We start from the raw sequence: 19,510 nt of genomic DNA on the forward strand, positions 1-19,510 counted from the left end.
GCTGAGGACTGTGGCGCCCTAGGCCAGGGGCTCCCTAAGCCTAAGGGCTGTGGCGCCCCAGGCCTGGGTCTCCCTAAGCCTAAGGGCTGGGGCGTCGTAGCCCTTGGGCTCTCTAAGCCTAAGGGCTGGGGCTCCCGAGGCCTGGGGCTCCCTAAGCCTAAGAGCTGGGACGCCCCAGGCCTGGGGCTCCCTCAACCAAAGGGCTGTGGGGCCCCAGGCTTGGGGCACCCTAAGCCTAAGGGCAGGGGCGTCTCAGCCCTTGGCCTCCCTAAGCCTAAGGGCTGGGGCGCCCCAGGTCTGGGGCTCCCAAAGCCTAAACGCTGGGACGCCCCAGGCCTGAGGATCCCTAAGCCAAAGGGCGGGGGCGCATCTGGCCTGGGGCTCCCAAAGCCTAAGGGCTGGGGCGCCCCAGTCCTGGGGCTCCCAAAGACTAAGGGCTGGGGCGTCGCAGCCCTTGGGCTCCCTAAGCCTAATGGCTGGAGCGCCCCAGGCCTGGGGCTCCCAAAGCCTAAGGGCTGGGGCGCCCCAGACCTGGGGATCCCAAAGTCTAAGTGCTAGGGCGCCCTAGGCCTGGCGCGCCCTAAGCCGAAGTGCTGGGGAGTCCCAGGCCATGGGCTCCCTAAGCCTAAGGGCTGGGGCGCCCCAGGCCTGGCGCGCCCTAAGCCTAAGGGCTGGGACGCCCCAGTCCTGGGGCTCCCTAAGCCTAAGGGCTGGGTCCCCCCAGGCCTGGGGCTCCCTAAGTCTAAGGGCTGGCGCGCCCCAGGCCTGGGGCTACCAAAGCCTAAGGGCTGGGGCGTCGCAGCCCTTGGGCTCACTAAGCTTATGGGCTGGGGTGCCCCAGGCCTGGGGATCCCAAAGCCTAAGGGCTGTGTTGCCCCAGGCCTGGAACTCCCAAAGCCGAAGGGATGGGGCGCCCCAGGCCATGGGCTCCCTAAGCCTAAGGGCTGGGACGCCCCAAGCCTGGGGCTCACTAATCCGAAGGGCTGGGTCCCCCCAGGCTTGGGGCTCCCAAAGCCTAAGGGCTGGGGCGTCGCAGCCCTTGGGCTCCCTAAGCTTACGGGCTGGGGCGCCCCAGACCTGGGGCTCCCAAAGCCTAAGGGCTGGGGCGTCGCAGCCCTTGGGCTCCCTAAGCCAAATGGCTGGAGTGCCCCAGGCCTGGGGCTCCCAAAACCTAAGGGTTGGGGCGCCCCAGACCTGGGGATCCCAAAGGCTAAGTGCTAGGGCGCCCTAGGCCTGGCACACCCTAAGCCGAAGTGCTGGGGCGTCCCAGGCCATGGGCTCCCTAAGCCTAAGGGCTGGGGCGTCCCAGGCCTGGGGCTACCTAAGCCTAAGGGCTGGGTCCCCCCAGGCCTGGGGCTCCCTAAGTCTAAGGGCTGGCGCGCCCCAGGCCTGGGGCTACCAAACCCTAAGAGCTGTGGTGCACCAAGCTTGGGGCTCCCAAAGCCTAAGGGCTATGGCGCCCCAGGCCTGGGACTCCCTAAGTCGAAGGGCTGGGGTGCCCCAGGCCATGGGCTCCCTAAGCCTAAGGGCTGGGGCGTCCCAGGCCATGGGCTCCCTAACCATAAGGGCTGGGACGCCCCAGGCCTGGGGCTCACTAAACCGAAGGGCTGGGTCCCCCCAGGCCTGTAGCTCCCAAAGCCTAAGGGCGGGGCAACTCCAGGCCTGGGGCTCCCAAAGCCTAAGGGCTAGGGCACCCCATGCCTGGGCCTCCCAAATCCTAAGGGCTGGGGCGCCCCAGGCCTGGGGCTCCCAAAGCCTAAGGGCTGGGGCGCACCAGACCTGGGGCTCCCAAAGCCTAAGGGATGGGGCGCCCCAGGCCTGGTGCTCCCTAAGCCTAAGGGCTGGGTCTTTTCAGGCCTTGGGCTCCCAAAGCCTAAGGGCTGGGGCGTCGCAAGCCTTGGGCTCCCTAAGCTTAAGGGCTGGGGCGCCCCAGGCCTGGGCCTCCCAAAGCCTAAGGGCTGGGGCGCCCCAGACCTGGGGCTCCCTAAGCCTAAGGGCTGGAGTGACCCAGGCCTGGGGCTCCCAAAGCCTATGGGCTGGGGCGCCCCAAGCCTGGGACTCCCTAAGCCTAAGGGCTGGGTCCTCCCAGGATGGGGCCCCCTAAGCCTAAGGGCTGGGGCGCCCCAGGCCTGAGGCTACTAAAGCCTAATAGCTGGGGCGCACCAAGCCTGGGGCTCCCAAAGCCTAAGGCCTGGGGCGCCCCAGGCCATGGGCTCCCTAAGCCTATGGGCTGGGGCGCCCCAGCCCTGGGGCTCCATAAGCCGAAGGGCTTGGTCGCCATAGGCCTGGGGCTCCAAAAGCCTAAGGGCTGGGACGCCCCAGAACTGGGACTCCCTAAGCCGAAGGGCTGGGGCGTCCCAGGCCATGGGCTCCATCAGCCTAAGAATTTTGGCGCCCTAGGCCTGGGGCTCCCTAACCCTAAGGGCAGGGGCGTCGCAGCCCTTGGGCTCCCTAAGCCTAAGGGCTTGGGCGCCCTAGGCCTGGCGCGCCCTAAGCCGAAAGGCGGGGGCGTCCCTGGCCTGGGGCTCCCTAAGCCTAAAGGCTGGGGCTTTTCAGGCCTGTGGCTCCCAAAGCCTAAGGGCTGGGGCGTCGCAAGCCTTGGGCTCCCTTAGCCTAAGGGCTGGGGCGCCCCAGGCCTGGGCCTCCCAAAGCCTATGGGCTGGGGCGCCCCAGGCCTGGGGCTCCCTAAGCCTAAGGGCTGGGTCCTCCCAGGCCTGGGGTTCCCTCAGACTAAGGGCTGGGGCGCCCTAGTCCTGGCACTCCCTAAGCCGAAGGGCTGGGGCGCCCCAGGCTTGGGCTCCAAAAGCCTAAGGGCTGGTGCGCCCCAGGCCTGGGACTCCCAAAACCGAAGGCTGGGACGCCCCATGTCAGGGTCTCCCTAAGCCGAAGGGCTGGGGAGCCCCAGGCCAGGGGCTCCCAAAGCCTAAGTGCTGGGGCGCCCCAGGCCTGGGGCTCCCAAAGCCTAAGGGCTGGGGCGCCCCAGGCCAGGGGCTCCCTAAGCCTAAGGGCTGGGGCGTACCATGCCTGGGGCTCCCAAAGCCTAAGGGCTGGGGCACCCCAGGCCTGGGGCTCCCAAAGCATAAGGGCTAGGGTGCCCCAGGGCTGGAGCTCCAAAAACCTAAGGGCTGGGGCACCCCAGGCCTGGGGATCCCAAAGCCTAAGGGCTAGGGCGCCTCAGGCCTGGCGCGCCCTAAGCCGAAGTGCTGGGGCGTGCCAGGCGATGGGTTCCCTAAGCCTATGGGCTGGGGTGCCCCATTCCTGGGGCTCCCTAAGCCTAAGGGCAAGGACGCTCCAGGCCTGGGTTTCCATAAGCCGAAGGGCTGGGTCCCCCCAGGCCTGGGGCTCCCAAAGACTTAGGCTGGGACGCCCCAGGTCAGGGGCTCCCAAAGCCGAAGGGCTGGGGCGCCCCAGGCCTGGGGCTCCCAAAGCCTAAGGGGTGGGGTGTACCATGCCTGGGGCTCACAAAGCCGAAGGGCTGGGTCCCCCCAGGCCTGGGGCTCCCTAAATCTAAGGGCTGGGGTGCCCCAGGCCTGGAGCTACCAAAGCCTAAGGGCTGGGCGCCCCAGGCCTGCGGCTCCCAAAGCCTAAGGGCTGGGGCGCCCTAGGCCTGGAGCTCCCTAAGCCGAAGTGCTGGGGCGTCCCATGCCATGGGCTCCCTAAGCCTAATTCTGGTGCGCCCCAGACCTGGGGCTCCCTAAAGGGCTGGAGCGCCCCAGGCCTTGGGCTCCCAAAGCCTAAGGGCTGGGGCGCCCCAAGCCTGGGGCTCAAAAGCCTAAGGGCTGGGGCGCCCTGGCCTGGGGCTCCCAAAGCCTAAGGCTGGGAGGCCCCAGGCCAAGGGATCTCTAAGCCGAAGGGCTGGGACGCCCCAGGCCAGAGGCTCCCAAACCTAAGGGCTGGGGCGCCGCAAGCTTGGGGTTCCCAAAGCCTAAGGGCTGGGGCGCCCCAGGCTTGGGACTCCCAAATTCAAACGGCTGGGGCTCCCCAGATCTGGGGCCCCAAAAAACATAAGGGCTTGGGTGCCCCAGGCCTGGAGTTCCCAAGGCCTAAGAGCTGGGGCGCCACAGGGCTGGGGCTCCATAAACCTAAGGGCTGGGGCGCCCCATGCCTGGGGCTACCTAAGCATAAGGCTGGGACGCCCCAGGCCAAGGGCTCCCTAAGCCGAAGGTCTGGGGCACCCCAGGGCTGGGGCTCCCAAAGCCTAAGGGCCGGGTACCCCCAGGCCTCGGGCTCCCAAAGCCTAAGGGCTGGGGTGCCCCGGCCTGGGGCTTCCATAGCCTAAGACTGGGGCGCCCCAGGGCAGGGGCCCCCTAAGCCTAAGGGCTGGTGCGCCCCAGTCCTGGGGCTCCCTAAACCTAAGGGCTGGAGCGCCCAAGGCCTGGTACTCCCAAAGCCTAAGGGCTGGGGCGCCCCAGGCCTTGGGCACCCAAAGCCTAAGGGCTGGGGCGCCCTAGGCCTGGCGCGCCCTAAGCCGAATGGCTGGGGCGTCCCAGGCCATGGGCTCCCTAAGCCGAAGTGCTGGGCCCCCTCAGGCCTGGGGCTCCATAAGCCTAAGGGCTGGGGAACCCCAGGCCTGGCCCTACCGAAGCCTAAGGGCTTGGGTGCCCCAGACCTGGGGCTCCCTAAACCTAAGGGCTGGGACATCCCAGGCATGGGCTCGCTAAGCCTAAGGGCTGTGGCGCATCAGGCCTGGGGCTCCCAAAACATAAGGGCAGGGGCGTCACAGCCCTTGGGCTACGTAAGCCTAAGGGCTGGAGCGCCCCAGGCCTTGGGCTCCCAAAGCCTAAGAGCTGGGGCTCCCAAGGCCTGGGGCACCCTAAGCCTAAGGGCTGGGCGCCCTAGGCCTGAGGATTCCAAAGCCTAAGGGCTGGGGCGCCCTAGTCCTGGCACTCCCAAAGCCTAAGGCCTGGGGCGCCCCAGGCCATGGGCTCCCTAAGCCTATGGGCTGGGGCGCCCCAGCCCTGGGGCTCCATAAGCCGAAGGGCTTGGTCGCCATAGGCCTGGGGCTCCAAAAGCCTAAGGGCTGGGACGCCCCAGAACTGGGACTCCCTAAGCCGAAGGGCTGGGGCGTCCCAGGCCATGGGCTCCATAAGCCTAAGAATTTTGGCGCCCTAGGCCTGGGGCTCCCTAACCCTAAGGGCAGGGGCGTCGCAGCCCTTGGGCTCCCTAAGCCTAAGGGCTTGGGCGCCCTAGGCCTGGCGCGCCCTAAGCCGAAAGGCGGGGGCGTCCCTGGCCTGGGGCTCCCTAAGCCTAAGGGCTGGGGCTTTTCAGGCCTGTGGCTCCCAAAGCCTAAGGGCTGGGGCGTCGCAAGCCTTGGGCTCCCTTAGCCTAAGGGCTGGGGCGCCCCAGGCCTGGGCCTCCCAAAGCCTAAGGTCTGGGGCGCCCAGACCTGGGACTCCCTAAGCCTAAGAGCTGGAGAGACCCAGGCCTGGGGCTCCCAAAGCCTATGGGCTGGGGCGCCCCAGGCCTGGGGCTCCCTAAGCCTAAGGGCTGGGTCCTCCCAGGCCTGGGGTTCCCTCAGACTAAGGGCTGGGGCGCCCCAGGCCTGGGGCTACCAAAGCCTAATAGCTGGGACGCCCCAGGCCTGGGGCTCCCTGAGCCAAAGGGCTGGGTCCCCCTAGGCCTGGGGCTCCCAACGCCTAAGGGCAGTGGCGCCCCAGGCCTGGAGCTCCCTAAGCCTAAGGGCTGGGGCGCATCAGGCCTGGGGCTCCCAAAGCCTAAGGGCTGGGGTGCCCCAGACCTGGCGCGCCGTATACTGAAGGGGTGGGGCGTCCCAGGCCATGTGCACCCTAAGGCTAAGGGCTGGTGCGCCCCAGGCCTGGGGCTCCCTAATCCTAAGGGCTGGGACGCCCCAGGCCTGGGGCTCCCTAATCCGAAGGGCTAGATCCCCCCACGCCTGGGGCTCCCAAAGCCTAAGCGCTGTGGCGCCCCAGGCCTGGGGCTCCCTAAGCCTAAGTGCTGGGGCGACCCAGGCCTGGGGCTATCAAAGCCTAAGGGTTGTGGCGCCCCAGGCCATGGGCTCCCTAAGCCTAAGGGCTGGGGCACCCCTGGCCTGGGGCTCCCTAAGCCGAAGGGCTGGGGCCCACTAGGCCTGGGGCTCCCAAAGCCTAAGGGCTGTGGCGCCCCAGGCCTGGAGCTCCCTAAGCCTAAGGGCTGAGGCTCATCAGGCCTGGGGCTCCCAAAGCCTAAGGGCTGGGGCTTCGCAGCCCTTGGGCTCCCTAAGCCTAAGGGCTGGGGCGCCCCAGGCCTGGGGCTCCCAAAGCTTTAGGGTAGGGGCGCCCCAGGCCTGGAACTCCCTAAGCCTAAGGGCTGGAGGGCCCCAGGCCTGGGGCTCCCAAAACCTAAGGGCTGGGGCGCCCCAGGCCTGGAGCTCCCAAAGCCTAAGTGCTGGGGCGCATCAGGCCTGGGGCTCCCAAAGCCTAAGGGCTGTGGCGCCCCAGGCCTGGAGTGCCCAAAGTCAAAGGCTAGGGCGCCACAGGTCTGGGGCTCCCTAAGCCTAAGAGCTGGGGCGCCCCAGGCCTGCTGTTTTATAAGCCTAAGGGAAGGGGCGCCCCAGGACTGGAACTCCCAAAGCCTAAGGGTTGTGGCGCCCCTGGCCTGGGACTCCTTAAGCCTAAGGGCTGGAGTTTCCCAGGCCTGGGTCTCCCTAAGCCTAAGGGCTTGGGCACCATCGGCCTGGGGCTCCAAAAGTCTAAGGGCTGGGGGGCCCCAGGCCTGGGGCTCCATAAGCCGAAGGGCTGGGTCCCCCCTGGCGTGGGGCTCCCTAAGCCTAAGGGCTGAGGCGCCCCAGGCCAGGGGCTACCAAAGCCTAAGGGCTGGGGTGCCCCTGACCTGGGGATCCCAAAGGCTAAGTGCTAGGGCGCCCTAGGCCTGGCGCGCCCTAAGCCGAAGTGCTGGGGCGTCCCAGGCCATGGGCTCCCTAAGCCTAAGGGCTGGGGCATCCCAGGCCTGGGGCTCCCTAACCCTAAGGTCTGTGGCGCCCCAGGCCTGGGACTCCCAAAGCCGAAGGACTGGGGCGCCCCAGACCATGGGCTCCCAAAGCCTAAGGACTGGGGCACCCCACACCATGGGCTCCCAAAGCCTAAGGGCTGCGACGCACCAGGCCTGGGGCTCACTAAACCGAAGGGCTGGGTCCCCCCAGGCCTGGGGCTCCCAAAGCCTAAGGGCTGGGGCATCGCAGCCCTTGGGCTCCCTAAGCTTATGGGCTGGGGCGCCCCAGACCTGGGGCTCCCAAAGCCTAAGGGCTGGGGCGTCGCAGCCCTTGGGCTCCCTAAGCCTAATGGCTGGAGCGCCCCAGGCCTGGGGCTACCTAAGGCTAAGTGCTAGGGCGCCCTAGGCCTGGCGCGCCCTAAGCCGAAGTGCTGGGGCGTCCCAGGCCATGGGCTCCCTAATCCTAAGGGCTGGGGCGTCCCAGGCCTGGGGCTACCTAAGGCTAAGGGCTGGGACGCCCCAGTCCTGGGGCTCCCTAAGCCTAAGGGCTGGGTCCCCCCAGGCCTGGGGCTCCCTAAGTCTAAGGGCTGGCGCGCCCCAGGCCTGGGGCTACCAAAGCCTAAGAGCTGTGGTGCACCAAGCTTGGGGCTCCCAAAGCCTAAAGGCTATGGCGCCCCAGGCCTGGGACTCCCAGAGTCGAAGGGCTGGGGCGCCCCAGGCCATGGGCTCTCTAAGCCTAAGGGCTGGGGCGTCCCAGGCCTGGGGCTCCCTAACCCTAAGGGCTGGGACGCCCCAGGCCTGGGGCGCACTAAACCGAAGGGCTGGGTCCCCCCAGGCCTGTAGCTCCCAAAGCCTAAGGGCGGGGCAACCCCAGGCCTGGGGCTCCCAAAGCCTAAGGGCTAGGGCACCCCAGGCCTGGGCCTACCAAAGCCTAAGGGCTGGGGCGCCTCAGGCCTGGGGCTCCCAAAGCCTAAGGGCTGGGGCGCACCAGACCTGGGGCTCCCAAAGCCTAAGGGCTGGGCCGCCTAAGTCCTGGGGCTTCCAAAGCCTAAGGGCTGGCGTGCCCCAGGCCTGGGGCTCCCAAAGCCTAATGACTGGGGCACCTCAGGCCTGGGGCTCCCAAAGCCTAAGGGCTGGGGCGCCCCAAGCCGGGGCCTCCAAATGCTAAGGACTGGGGCGCCACAGGCCTGGAGCTCCCAAAGCCTAAGGGCATTCGCGCCCCAGGCCTGGGGTTCCCAATGCCTAAGGGATGGGGCGCCCCAGGACTGGAGCTTCCAAAGCCTAAGGGCTGGGACGCCCTAGGCCTGGCGCTCCCAAATCCTAAGGGCTGGGGCGCCCCAGGCCTTGGTCTCCCAAAGCCTAAGGGCTGGGGCGCCCCAGGCCTGGGGCTCCCAAAGCCTAAGGGCTGGGGCGCCCCAGGCCTGGGACTACCTAAGCCTAAGGGCTGGGGCGCCCGAGGCCAGGGATCCCTAAAACTAAGGGCTAGTGCGACCCAGGCCTGGGGCTCCCTAAGCCGACGCGATGTGACCCCCTAGGCATGGGGCTTCCAAAGCCTAAGGGCTGGGGCACCTCAGGCCTGGGGCTCCCAATGACTAAAGCCTGGGGCGCCCCAGGCATGGTGCTCCCTAAGCCTAAGGGCTGGGTCTTTTCAGGCCTGGGGCTCCCAAAGCCTATGGGCTGGGGCGCCCCAGGCCTGGGGCTCCCTAAGCCTAAGGGCTGGGTCCTCCCAGGCCTGGGGCCCCCTAAGCCTAAGGGCTGGGGCGCCCCAGGCCTGGGGCTACTAAACCTAATAGCTGGGGCGCACCAAGCCTGGGGCTCCCAAAGCCTAAGGCCTGGGGCGCCCCAGGCCATGGGCTCCCTAAGCCTAAGGGCTGGGGCGCCGAACCCTGGGGCTCCCTAAGCTGAAGGGCTTGGTCGCCATAGGCCTGGGGCTCCAAAAGCCTAAGGGCTGGGACGCCCCAGAACTGGGGCTCCCTAAGCCGAAGGGCTGGGGCATCCCAGGCCATGGGCTCCATAAGCCTAAGAATTGTGGCGCCCTAGGCCTGGGGCTCCCTAACCCTAAGGGCAGGGGCGTCGCAGCCCTTGGGCTCCCTAAGCCTAAGGGCTGGGGTGCCGCAGACCTGGCGCGCCCTATACCGAAGGGGTGGGGCGTCCCAGGCCATGGGCACCCTAAGGCTAAGGGCTGGTGTGCCCCAGGCTTGGGGCTCCCTAAGCCTAAGGGCTGGGACGCCCAGGCCTGGGGCTCCCTAAGCCGAAGGGCTAGATACCCCCACGCCTGGGGCTCCCAAAGCCTAAGCGCTGGGGCGCCCCAGGCCTGGGGCTCCCTAAGCCTAAGGGCTGGGTCCTCCCAGGCCTGGGGCTCCCTAAGCCTAAGTGCTGGGGCGACCCAGGCCTGGGGCTATGAAAGCCTAAGGGTTGTGGCGCCCCAGGCCATGGGCTCCCTAAGCCGAAGGGCTGGGGCCCACTAGGCCTGGGGCTCCCAAAGCCTAAGGGCTGTGGCGCCCCAGGCCTGGAGCTCCCTAAGCCTAAGGGCTGGGGCGCATCAGGCCTGGGGCTCCCAAAGCCTAAGGGCTGGGGCGCCCCAGGCCAGGGGCTCGCAAAGCTTTAGGGTAGGGGCGCCCCAGGCCTGGACCTCCCTAAGTCTAAGGGCTGGAGGGCCCCAGGCCTGGGGCTCCCAAAACCTAAGGGCTGGGGCCCCCCAGGCCTGGAACTCCCAAAGCCAAAGTGCAGGGGCGCATCAGGCCTGGGGCTCCCAAAGCCTAAGGGCTGTGGCGCCCCAGGCCTGGAGTTCCCAAAGTCTAAGGCTGGGGCGCCACAGGTCTGGGGCTCCCTAAGCCTAAGAGCTGGGGCGCCCCAGGCCTTCGGTTCTATAAGCCTAAGGGAAGGGGCGCCACAGGACTGGAGCTCCCAAAGCCTAAGGGCTGTGGCGCCCCTGGCCTGGGGCTCCTTAAGCCTAAGGGCTAGAGTTTCCCAGGCCTGGGTCTCCCTAAGCCTAAGGGCTTGGGCACCATCGGCCTGGGGCTCCAAAAGCCTATGGGCTGGGGGGCCCCAGGCCTGGGGCTCCATAAGCCGAAGGGCTGGGTCCCCCCTGGCGTGGGGCTCCCTAAGCCTAAGGGCTGAGGCGCCGGAGGCCAGGGGCTACCAAAGCCTAAGGGCTGGGGCGCCCCAGACCTGGGGATCCCAAAAGCTAAGTGCTAGGGCGCCCTAGGCCTGGCGCACCCTAAGCCGAAGTGCTGGGGCGTCCCAGGCCATGGGCTCCCTTAGCCTAAGGGCTGGGGCGTCCCAGGCCTGGGGCTACCTAAGCCTAAGGGCTGGGACGCCCCAGTCCTGGGGCTCCCTAAGCCTAAGGGCTGGGTCCCCCCAGGCCTGGGGCTCCCTAAGAGTAAGGGCTGGCGCGCCCCAGGCCTGGGGCTACCAAAGCCTAAGAGCTGTGGTGCACCAAGTCTGGGGCTCTCAAAGCCTAAGGGCTGGGGCGCCCCAGACCTGGGGATCCCAAAGACTAAGTGCTATGGCGACCTAGGCCTGGCATGCCCAAAGCCTAAGGGCTGGGGCGTCGCAGCCCTTGGGCTCCCTAAGCTTATGGGCTGGGGCGCCCCAGTCCTGGGGCTCCCAAAGCCTAAGGGCTGGGGCGTCGCAGCCCTTGGGCTCCCTAAGTCTAATGGCTGGAGCGCCCCAGGCCTGGGGCTCCCAAAGCCTAAGGGTTAGGGCCCCCCAGACCTGGGGATCCCAAAGGCTAAGTGCTAGGGTGCCCTAGGCCTGGCGCGCCCTAAGCCGAAGTGCTGGGGCGACCCAGGCCATGGGCTCCCTAAGCCTAAGGGCTGGGGCGTCCCAGGCCTGGGGCTACCTAAGCCTAAGAGTTGGGACGCCCCAGTCCTGGGGCTCCCTAAGCCTAAGGGCTGGGTCCCCCCAGGCCTGGGGCTCCCTAATTTTAAGGGCTGGCGCGCCCCAGGCCTGGGGCTACCAAAGCCTAAGAGCTGTGGTGCACCAAGCCTGGGGCTCCCAAAGCCTAAGGGCTGTGGCGCCCCAGGCCTGGGACTCCCAAAGTCGAGGGCTGGGGCGCCCCAGGCCATGGGCTCCCTAAGCCTAAGGGCTGGGGCGTCCCAGGCCTGGGGCTCCCTAACCCTAAGGCCTGGGACGCCCCAGGCCTGGGGCTCAAAAACCGAAGGGCTGGGTCCCCCCAGGCCTGTAGCTCCCAAGCCTAAGGGCGGGGCAACCCCAGGCCTGGGGCTCCCAAAGCCTAAGGGCTAGGGCACCCCAGGCCTGGGGCTCTCAAAGCCTAAGGGCTGGGGCGCCCCAGGGCTGGGGCTCCCAAAGCCTAAGGGCTGGGGCGCCCCAGACCTGGGGCTCCCAAAGCCTATGGGCTGGGCCGCCTAAGTCCTGGGGCTCCCAAAGCCTAAGGGCTGGCGTGCCCCAGGCCTGGGGCTCCCAAAGCCTAAGTTTTGGGGCGCCTCAGGCCTGGGGCAACCAATGCCTAAATGCTGGGGCGCCCCAGGCCTGGGGCTCCCAAAGCCTAACGGCTGGGGCGCCCCAGGCCGGGGCCTCCAAATGCTAAGTACTGGGGCGCCACAGGCCTGGAGCTCCCAAATCCTAAGAGCATTTGCGCCCCAGGCCTGGAGTTCCCAATGCCTAAGGGATGGGGCGCCCCAGGACTGGAGCTCCCAAAGCCAAAGGGCTGGGAAGCCCTAGGCCTGGGGCTCCCAAATCCTAAGGGCTGGAGCGCCCCAGGCCTTGGTCTCCCAAAGCCTAAGGGCTGGGGCGCCCCAGGCCTGGGGCTCCCAAAGCCTAAGGGCTGGGGCGCCCCAGGCCTGGGACTACCGAAGCCTAAGGGCTGGGGCGCCCGAGACCAGGGATCCCTAAACCTAAGGGCTGGTGCGACCCAGGCCTGGGGTTTAAGCCGACGCGCTGTGACCCCCTAGGCTTGGGGCACCCAAAGCCTAAGGGCTGGGGCACCTCAGGCGTGGGGCTCCCAATGCCTAAAGGCTGGGGCGCCCCAGGCCTGGTGCTCCCTAAGCCTAAGGGCTGGGTCTTTTCAGACCTGGGGCTCCCAAAGCCTAAGGGCTGGGGTGTTGCAAGCCTTGGGCTTCCTAAACTTAAGGGCTGGGGCACCCCAGGCCTGGGCCTCCCAAAGCCTAAGGGCTGGGGCGCATCAGGCCTGGGGCTCCCAAAGCCTAAGGGCTGGGGCGCCCCAGGCCTGGGGCTCGCAAAGCGTTAGGGTAGGGGCGCCCCAGGCCTGGACCTCCCTAAGTCTAAGGGCTGGAGGGCCCCAGGCCTGGGGCTCCCAAAACCTAAGGGCTGGGGTCCCCCAGGCCTGGAACTCCCAAAGCCAAAGTGCAGGGGCGCATCAGGCCTGGGGCTCCCAAAGCCTAAGGGCTGTGGCGCCCCAGGCCTGGAGTTCCCAAAGTCTAAGGCTGGGGCGCCACAGGTCTGGGGCTCCCTAAGCCTAAGAGCTGGGGCGCCCCAGGCCTTCGGTTCTATAAGCCTAAGGGAAGGGGCGCCACAGGACTGGAGCTCCCTAAGCCTAAGGGCTGGGGCGCCCCAGGCCTGGGGCTCCCAAAGCTTTAGGGTAGGGGCGCCCCAGGCCTGGAACTCCCTAAGCCTAAGGGCTGGAGGGCCCCAGGCCTGGGGCTCCCAAAACCTAAGGGCTGGGGCGCCCCAGGCCTGGAGCTCCCAAAGCCTAAGTGCTGGGGCGCATCAGGCCTGGGGCTCCCAAAGCCTAAGGGCTGTGGCGCCCCAGGCCTGGAGTGCCCAAAGTCAAAGGCTAGGGCGCCACAGGTCTGGGGCTCCCTAAGCCTAAGAGCTGGGGCGCCCCAGGCCTGCTGTTTTATAAGCCTAAGGGAAGGGGCGCCCCAGGACTGGAACTCCCAAAGCCTAAGGGTTGTGGCGCCCCTGGCCTGGGACTCCTTAAGCCTAAGGGCTGGAGTTTCCCAGGCCTGGGTCTCCCTAAGCCTAAGGGCTTGGGCACCATCGGCCTGGGGCTCCAAAAGTCTAAGGGCTGGGGGGCCCCAGGCCTGGGGCTCCATAAGCCGAAGGGCTGGGTCCCCCCTGGCGTGGGGCTCCCTAAGCCTAAGGGCTGAGGCGCCCCAGGCCAGGGGCTACCAAAGCCTAAGGGCTGGGGTGCCCCTGACCTGGGGATCCCAAAGGCTAAGTGCTAGGGCGCCCTAGGCCTGGCGCGCCCTAAGCCGAAGTGCTGGGGCGTCCCAGGCCATGGGCTCCCTAAGCCTAAGGGCTGGGGCATCCCAGGCCTGGGGCTCCCTAACCCTAAGGTCTGTGGCGCCCCAGGCCTGGGACTCCCAAAGCCGAAGGACTGGGGCGCCCCAGACCATGGGCTCCCAAAGCCTAAGGACTGGGGCACCCCACACCATGGGCTCCCAAAGCCTAAGGGCTGCGACGCACCAGGCCTGGGGCTCACTAAACCGAAGGGCTGGGTCCCCCCAGGCCTGGGGCTCCCAAAGCCTAAGGGCTGGGGCATCGCAGCCCTTGGGCTCCCTAAGCTTATGGGCTGGGGCGCCCCAGACCTGGGGCTCCCAAAGCCTAAGGGCTGGGGCGTCGCAGCCCTTGGGCTCCCTAAGCCTAATGGCTGGAGCGCCCCAGGCCTGGGGCTACCTAAGGCTAAGTGCTAGGGCGCCCTAGGCCTGGCGCGCCCTAAGCCGAAGTGCTGGGGCGTCCCAGGCCATGGGCTCCCTAATCCTAAGGGCTGGGGCGTCCCAGGCCTGGGGCTACCTAAGGCTAAGGGCTGGGACGCCCCAGTCCTGGGGCTCCCTAAGCCTAAGGGCTGGGTCCCCCCAGGCCTGGGGCTCCCTAAGTCTAAGGGCTGGCGCGCCCCAGGCCTGGGGCTACCAAAGCCTAAGAGCTGTGGTGCACCAAGCTTGGGGCTCCCAAAGCCTAAAGGCTATGGCGCCCCAGGCCTGGGACTCCCAGAGTCGAAGGGCTGGGGCGCCCCAGGCCATGGGCTCTCTAAGCCTAAGGGCTGGGGCGTCCCAGGCCTGGGGCTCCCTAACCCTAAGGGCTGGGACGCCCCAGGCCTGGGGCGCACTAAACCGAAGGGCTGGGTCCCCCCAGGCCTGTAGCTCCCAAAGCCTAAGGGCGGGGCAACCCCAGGCCTGGGGCTCCCAAAGCCTAAGGGCTAGGGCACCCCAGGCCTGGGCCTACCAAAGCCTAAGGGCTGGGGCGCCTCAGGCCTGGGGCTCCCTAAGCCTAAGGGCTGGGGCGCACCAGACCTGGGGCTCCCAAAGCCTAAGGGCTGGGCCGCCTAAGTCCTGGGGCTTCCAAAGCCTAAGGGCTGGCGTGCCCCAGGCCTGGGGCTCCCAAAGCCTAATGACTGGGGCACCTCAGGCCTGGGGCTCCCAAAGCCTAAGGGCTGGGGCGCCCCAAGCCGGGGCCTCCAAATGCTAAGGACTGGGGCGCCACAGGCCTGGAGCTCCCAAAGCCTAAGGGCATTCGCGCCCCAGGCCTGGGGTTCCCAATGCCTAAGGGATGGGGCGCCCCAGGACTGGAGCTTCCAAAGCCTAAGGGCTGGGACGCCCTAGGCCTGGCGCTCCCAAATCCTAAGGGCTGGGGCGCCCCAGGCCTTGGTCTCCCAAAGCCTAAGGGCTGGGGCGCCCCAGGCCTGGGGCTCCCAAAGCCTAAGGGCTGGGGCGCCCCAGGCCTGGGACTACCTAAGCCTAAGGGCTGGGGCGCCCGAGGCCAGGGATCCCTAAAACTAAGGGCTAGTGCGACCCAGGCCTGGGGCTCCCTAAGCCGACGCGATGTGACCCCCTAGGCATGGGGCTTCCAAAGCCTAAGGGCTGGGGCACCTCAGGCCTGGGGCTCCCAATGACTAAAGCCTGGGGCGCCCCAGGCATGGTGCTCCCTAAGCCTAAGGGCTGGGTCTTTTCAGGCCTGGGGCTCCCAAAGCCTATGGGCTGGGGCGCCCCAGGCCTGGGGCTCCCTAAGCCTAAGGGCTGGGTCCTCCCAGGCCTGGGGCCCCCTAAGCCTAAGGGCTGGGGCGCCCCAGGCCTGGGGCTACTAAACCTAATAGCTGGGGCGCACCAAGCCTGGGGCTCCCAAAGCCTAAGGCCTGGGGCGCCCCAGGCCATGGGCTCCCTAAGCCTAAGGGCTGGGGCGCCGAACCCTGGGGCTCCCTAAGCTGAAGGGCTTGGTCGCCATAGGCCTGGGGCTCCAAAAGCCTAAGGGCTGGGACGCCCCAGAACTGGGGCTCCCTAAGCCGAAGGGCTGGGGCATCCCAGGCCATGGGCTCCATAAGCCTAAGAATTGTGGCGCCCTAGGCCTGGGGCTCCCTAACCCTAAGGGCAGGGGCGTCGCAGCCCTTGGGCTCCCTAAGCCTAAGGGCTGGGGTGCCGCAGACCTGGCGCGCCCTATACCGAAGGGGTGGGGCGTCCCAGGCCATGGGCACCCTAAGGCTAAGGGCTGGTGTGCCCCAGGCTTGGGGCTCCCTAAGCCTAAGGGCTGGGACGCCCAGGCCTGGGGCTCCCTAAGCCGAAGGGCTAGATACCCCCACGCCTGGGGCTCCCAAAGCCTAAGCGCTGGGGCGCCCCAGGCCTGGGGCTCCCTAAGCCTAAGGGCTGGGTCCTCCCAGGCCTGGGGCTCCCTAAGCCTAAGTGCTGGGGCGACCCAGGCCTGGGGCTATGAAAGCCTAAGGGTTGTGGCGCCCCAGGCCATGGGCTCCCTAAGCCGAAGGGCTGGGGCCCACTAGGCCTGGGGCTCCCAAAGCCTAAGGGCTGTGGCGCCCCAGGCCTGGAGCTCCCTAAGCCTAAGGGCTGGGGCGCATCAGGCCTGGGGCTCCCAAAGCCTAAGGGCTGGGGCGCCCCAGGCCAGGGGCTCGCAAAGCTTTAGGGTAGGGGCGCCCCAGGCCTGGACCTCCCTAAGTCTAAGGGCTGGAGGGCCCCAGGCCTGGGGCTCCCAAAACCTAAGGGCTGGGGCCCCCCAGGCCTGGAACTCCCAAAGCCAAAGTGCAGGGGCGCATCAGGCCTGGGGCTCCCAAAGCCTAAGGGCTGTGGCGCCCCAGGCCTGGAGTTCCCAAAGTCTAAGGCTGGGGCGCCACAGGTCTGGGGCTCCCTAAGCCTAAGAGCTGGGGCGCCCCAGGCCTTCGGTTCTATAAGCCTAAGGGAAGGGGCGCCACAGGACTGGAGCTCCCAAAGCCTAAGGGCTGTGGCGCCCCTGGCCTGGGGCTCCTTAAGCCTAAGGGCTAGAGTTTCCCAGGCCTGGGTCTCCCTAAGCCTAAGGGCTTGGGCACCATCGGCCTGGGGCTCCAAAAGCCTATGGGCTGGGGGGCCCCAGGCCTGGGGCTCCATAAGCCGAAGGGCTGGGTCCCCCCTGGCGTGGGGCTCCCTAAGCCTAAGGGCTGAGGCGCCGGAGGCCAGGGGCTACCAAAGCCTAAGGGCTGGGGCGCCCCAGACCTGGGGATCCCAAAAGCTAAGTGCTAGGGCGCCCTAGGCCTGGCGCACCCTAAGCCGAAGTGCTGGGGCGTCCCAGGCCATGGGCTCCCTTAGCCTAAGGGCTGGGGCGTCCCAGGCCTGGGGCTACCTAAGCCTAAGGGCTGGGACGCCCCAGTCCTGGGGCTCCCTAAGCCTAAGGGCTGGGTCCCCCCAGGCCTGGGGCTCCCTAAGAGTAAGGGCTGGCGCGCCCCAGGCCTGGGGCTACCAAAGCCTAAGAGCTGTGGTGCACCAAGTCTGGGGCTCTCAAAGCCTAAGGGCTGGGGCGCCCCAGACCTGGGGATCCCAAAGACTAAGTGCTATGGCGCCCTAGGCCTGGCATGCCCAAAGCCTAAGGGCTGGGGCGTCGCAGCCCTTGGGCTCCCTAAGCTTATGGGCTGGGGCGCCCCAGTCCTGGGGCTCCCAAAGCCTAAGGGCTGGGGCGTCGCAGCCCTTGGGCTCCCTAAGTCTAATGGCTGGAGCGCCCCAGGCCTGGGGCTCCCAAAGCCTAAGGGTTAGGGCCCCCCAGACCTGGGGATCCCAAAGGCTAAGTGCTAGGGTGCCCTAGGCCTGGCGCGCCCTAAGCCGAAGTGCTGGGGCGACCCAGGCCATGGGCTCCCTAAGCCTAAGGGCTGGGGCGTCCCAGGCCTGGGGCTACCTAAGCCTAAGAGTTGGGACGCCCCAGTCCTGGGGCTCCCTAAGCCTAAGGGCTGGGTCCCCCCAGGCCTGGGGCTCCCTAATTTTAAGGGCTGGCGCGCCCCAGGCCTGGGGCTACCAAAGCCTAAGAGCTGTGGTGCACCAAGCCTGGGGCTCCCAAAGCCTAAGGGCTGTGGCGCCCCAGGCCTGGGACTCCCAAAGTCGAGGGCTGGGGCGCCCCAGGCCATGGGCTCCCTAAGCCTAAGGGCTGGGGCGTCCCAGGCCTGGGGCTCCCTAACCCTAAGGCCTGGGACGCCCCAGGCCTGGGGCTCAAAAACCGAAGGGCTGGGTCCCCCCAGGCCTGTAGCTCCCAAGCCTAAGGGCGGGGCAACCCCAGGCCTGGGGCTCCCAAAGCCTAAGGGCTAGGGCACCCCAGGCCTGGGGCTCTCAAAGCCTAAGGGCTGGGGCGCCCCAGGGCTGGGGCTCCCAAAGCCTAAGGGCTGGGGCGCCCCAGACCTGGGGCTCCCAAAGCCTATGGGCTGGGCCGCCTAAGTCCTGGGGCTCCCAAAGCCTAAGGGCTGGCGTGCCCCAGGCCTGGGGCTCCCAAAGCCTAAGTTTTGGGGCGCCTCAGGCCTGGGGCAACCAATGCCTAAATGCTGGGGCGCCCCAGGCCTGGGGCTCCCAAAGCCTAACGGCTGGGGCGCCCCAGGCCGGGGCCTCCAAATGCTAAGTACTGGGGCGCCACAGGCCTGGAGCTCCCAAATCCTAAGAGCATTTGCGCCCCAGGCCTGGAGTTCCCAATGCCTAAGGGATGGGGCGCCCCAGGACTGGAGCTCCCAAAGCCAAAGGGCTGGGAAGCCCTAGGCCTGGGGCTCCCAAATCCTAAGGGCTGGAGCGCCCCAGGCCTTGGTCTCCCAAAGCCTAAGGGCTGGGGCGCCCCAGGCCTGGGGCTCCCAAAGCCTAAGGGCTGGGGCGCCCCAGGCCTGGGACTACCGAAGCCTAAGGGCTGGGGCGCCCGAGACCAGGGATCCCTAAACCTAAGGGCTGGTGCGACCCAGGCCTGGGGTTTAAGCCGACGCGCTGTGACCCCCTAGGCTTGGGGCACCCAAAGCCTAAGGGCTGGGGCACCTCAGGCGTGGGGCTCCCAATGCCTAAAGGCTGGGGCGCCCCAGGCCTGGTGCTCCCTAAGCCTAAGGGCTGGGTCTTTTCAGACCTGGGGCTCCCAAAGCCTAAGGGCTGGGGTGTTGCAAGCCTTGGGCTTCCTAAACTTAAGGGCTGGGGCACCCCAGGCCTGGGCCTCCCAAAGCCTAAGGGCTGGGGCGCATCAGGCCTGGGGCTCCCAAAGCCTAAGGGCTGGGGCGCCCCAGGCCTGGGGCTCGCAAAGCGTTAGGGTAGGGGCGCCCCAGGCCTGGACCTCCCTAAGTCTAAGGGCTGGAGGGCCCCAGGCCTGGGGCTCCCAAAACCTAAGGGCTGGGGTCCCCCAGGCCTGGAACTCCCAAAGCCAAAGTGCAGGGGCGCATCAGGCCTGGGGCTCCCAAAGCCTAAGGGCTGTGGCGCCCCAGGCCTGGAGTTCCCAAAGTCTAAGGCTGGGGCGCCACAGGTCTGGGGCTCCCTAAGCCTAAGAGCTGGGGCGCCCCAGGCCTTCGGTTCTATAAGCCTAAGGGAAGGGGCGCCACAGGACTGGAGCTCCCAAAGCCTAAGGGCTGTGGCGCCCCTGGCCTGGGGCTCCTTAAGCCTAAGGGCTAGAGTTTCCCAGGCCTGGGTCTCCCTAAGCCTAAGGGCTTGGGCACCATCGGCCTGGGGCTCCAAAAGCCTATGGGCTGGGGGGCCCCAGGCCTGGGGCTCCATAAGCCGAAGGGCTGGGTCCCCCCTGGCGTGGGGCTCCCTAAGCCTAAGGGCTGAGGCGCCGGAGGCCAGGGGCTACCAAAGCCTAAGGGCTGGGGCGCCCCAGACCTGGGGATCCCAAAAGCTAAGTGCTAGGGCGCCCTAGGCCTGGCGCACCCTAAGCCGAAGTGCTGGGGCGTCCCAGGCCATGGGCTCCCTTAGCCTAAGGGCTGGGGCGTCCCAGGCCTGGGGCTACCTAAGCCTAAGGGCTGGGACGCCCCAGTCCTGGGGCTCCCTAAGCCTAAGGGCTGGGTCCCCCCAGGCCTGGGGCTCCCTAAGAGTAAGGGCTGGCACGCCCCAGGCCTGGGGCTACCAAAGCCTAAGAGCTGTGGTGCACCAAGTCTGGGGCTCCCAAAGCCTAAGGGCTGGGGCGCCCCAGACCTGGGGATCCCAAAGACTAAGTGCTATGGCGCCCTAGGCCTGGCATGCCCAAAGCCTAAGGGCTGGGGCGTCGCAGCCCTTGGGCTCCCTAAGCTTATGGGCTGGGGCGCCCCAGTCCTGGGGCTCCCAAAGCCTAAGGGCTGGGGCGTCGCAGCCCTTGGGCTCCCTAAGTCTAATGGCTGGAGCGCCCCAGGCCTGGAGCTCCCAAAGCCTAAGGGTTAGGGCCCCCCAGACCTGGGGATCCCAAAGGCTAAGTGCTAGGGTGCCCTAGG

The sequence above is a fragment of the Tenrec ecaudatus genome, unplaced genomic scaffold (assembly GCF_050624435.1).
Source record: "Tenrec ecaudatus isolate mTenEca1 unplaced genomic scaffold, mTenEca1.hap1 Scaffold_547, whole genome shotgun sequence".
Classification (NCBI taxonomy): domain Eukaryota; kingdom Metazoa; phylum Chordata; class Mammalia; order Afrosoricida; family Tenrecidae; genus Tenrec; species Tenrec ecaudatus.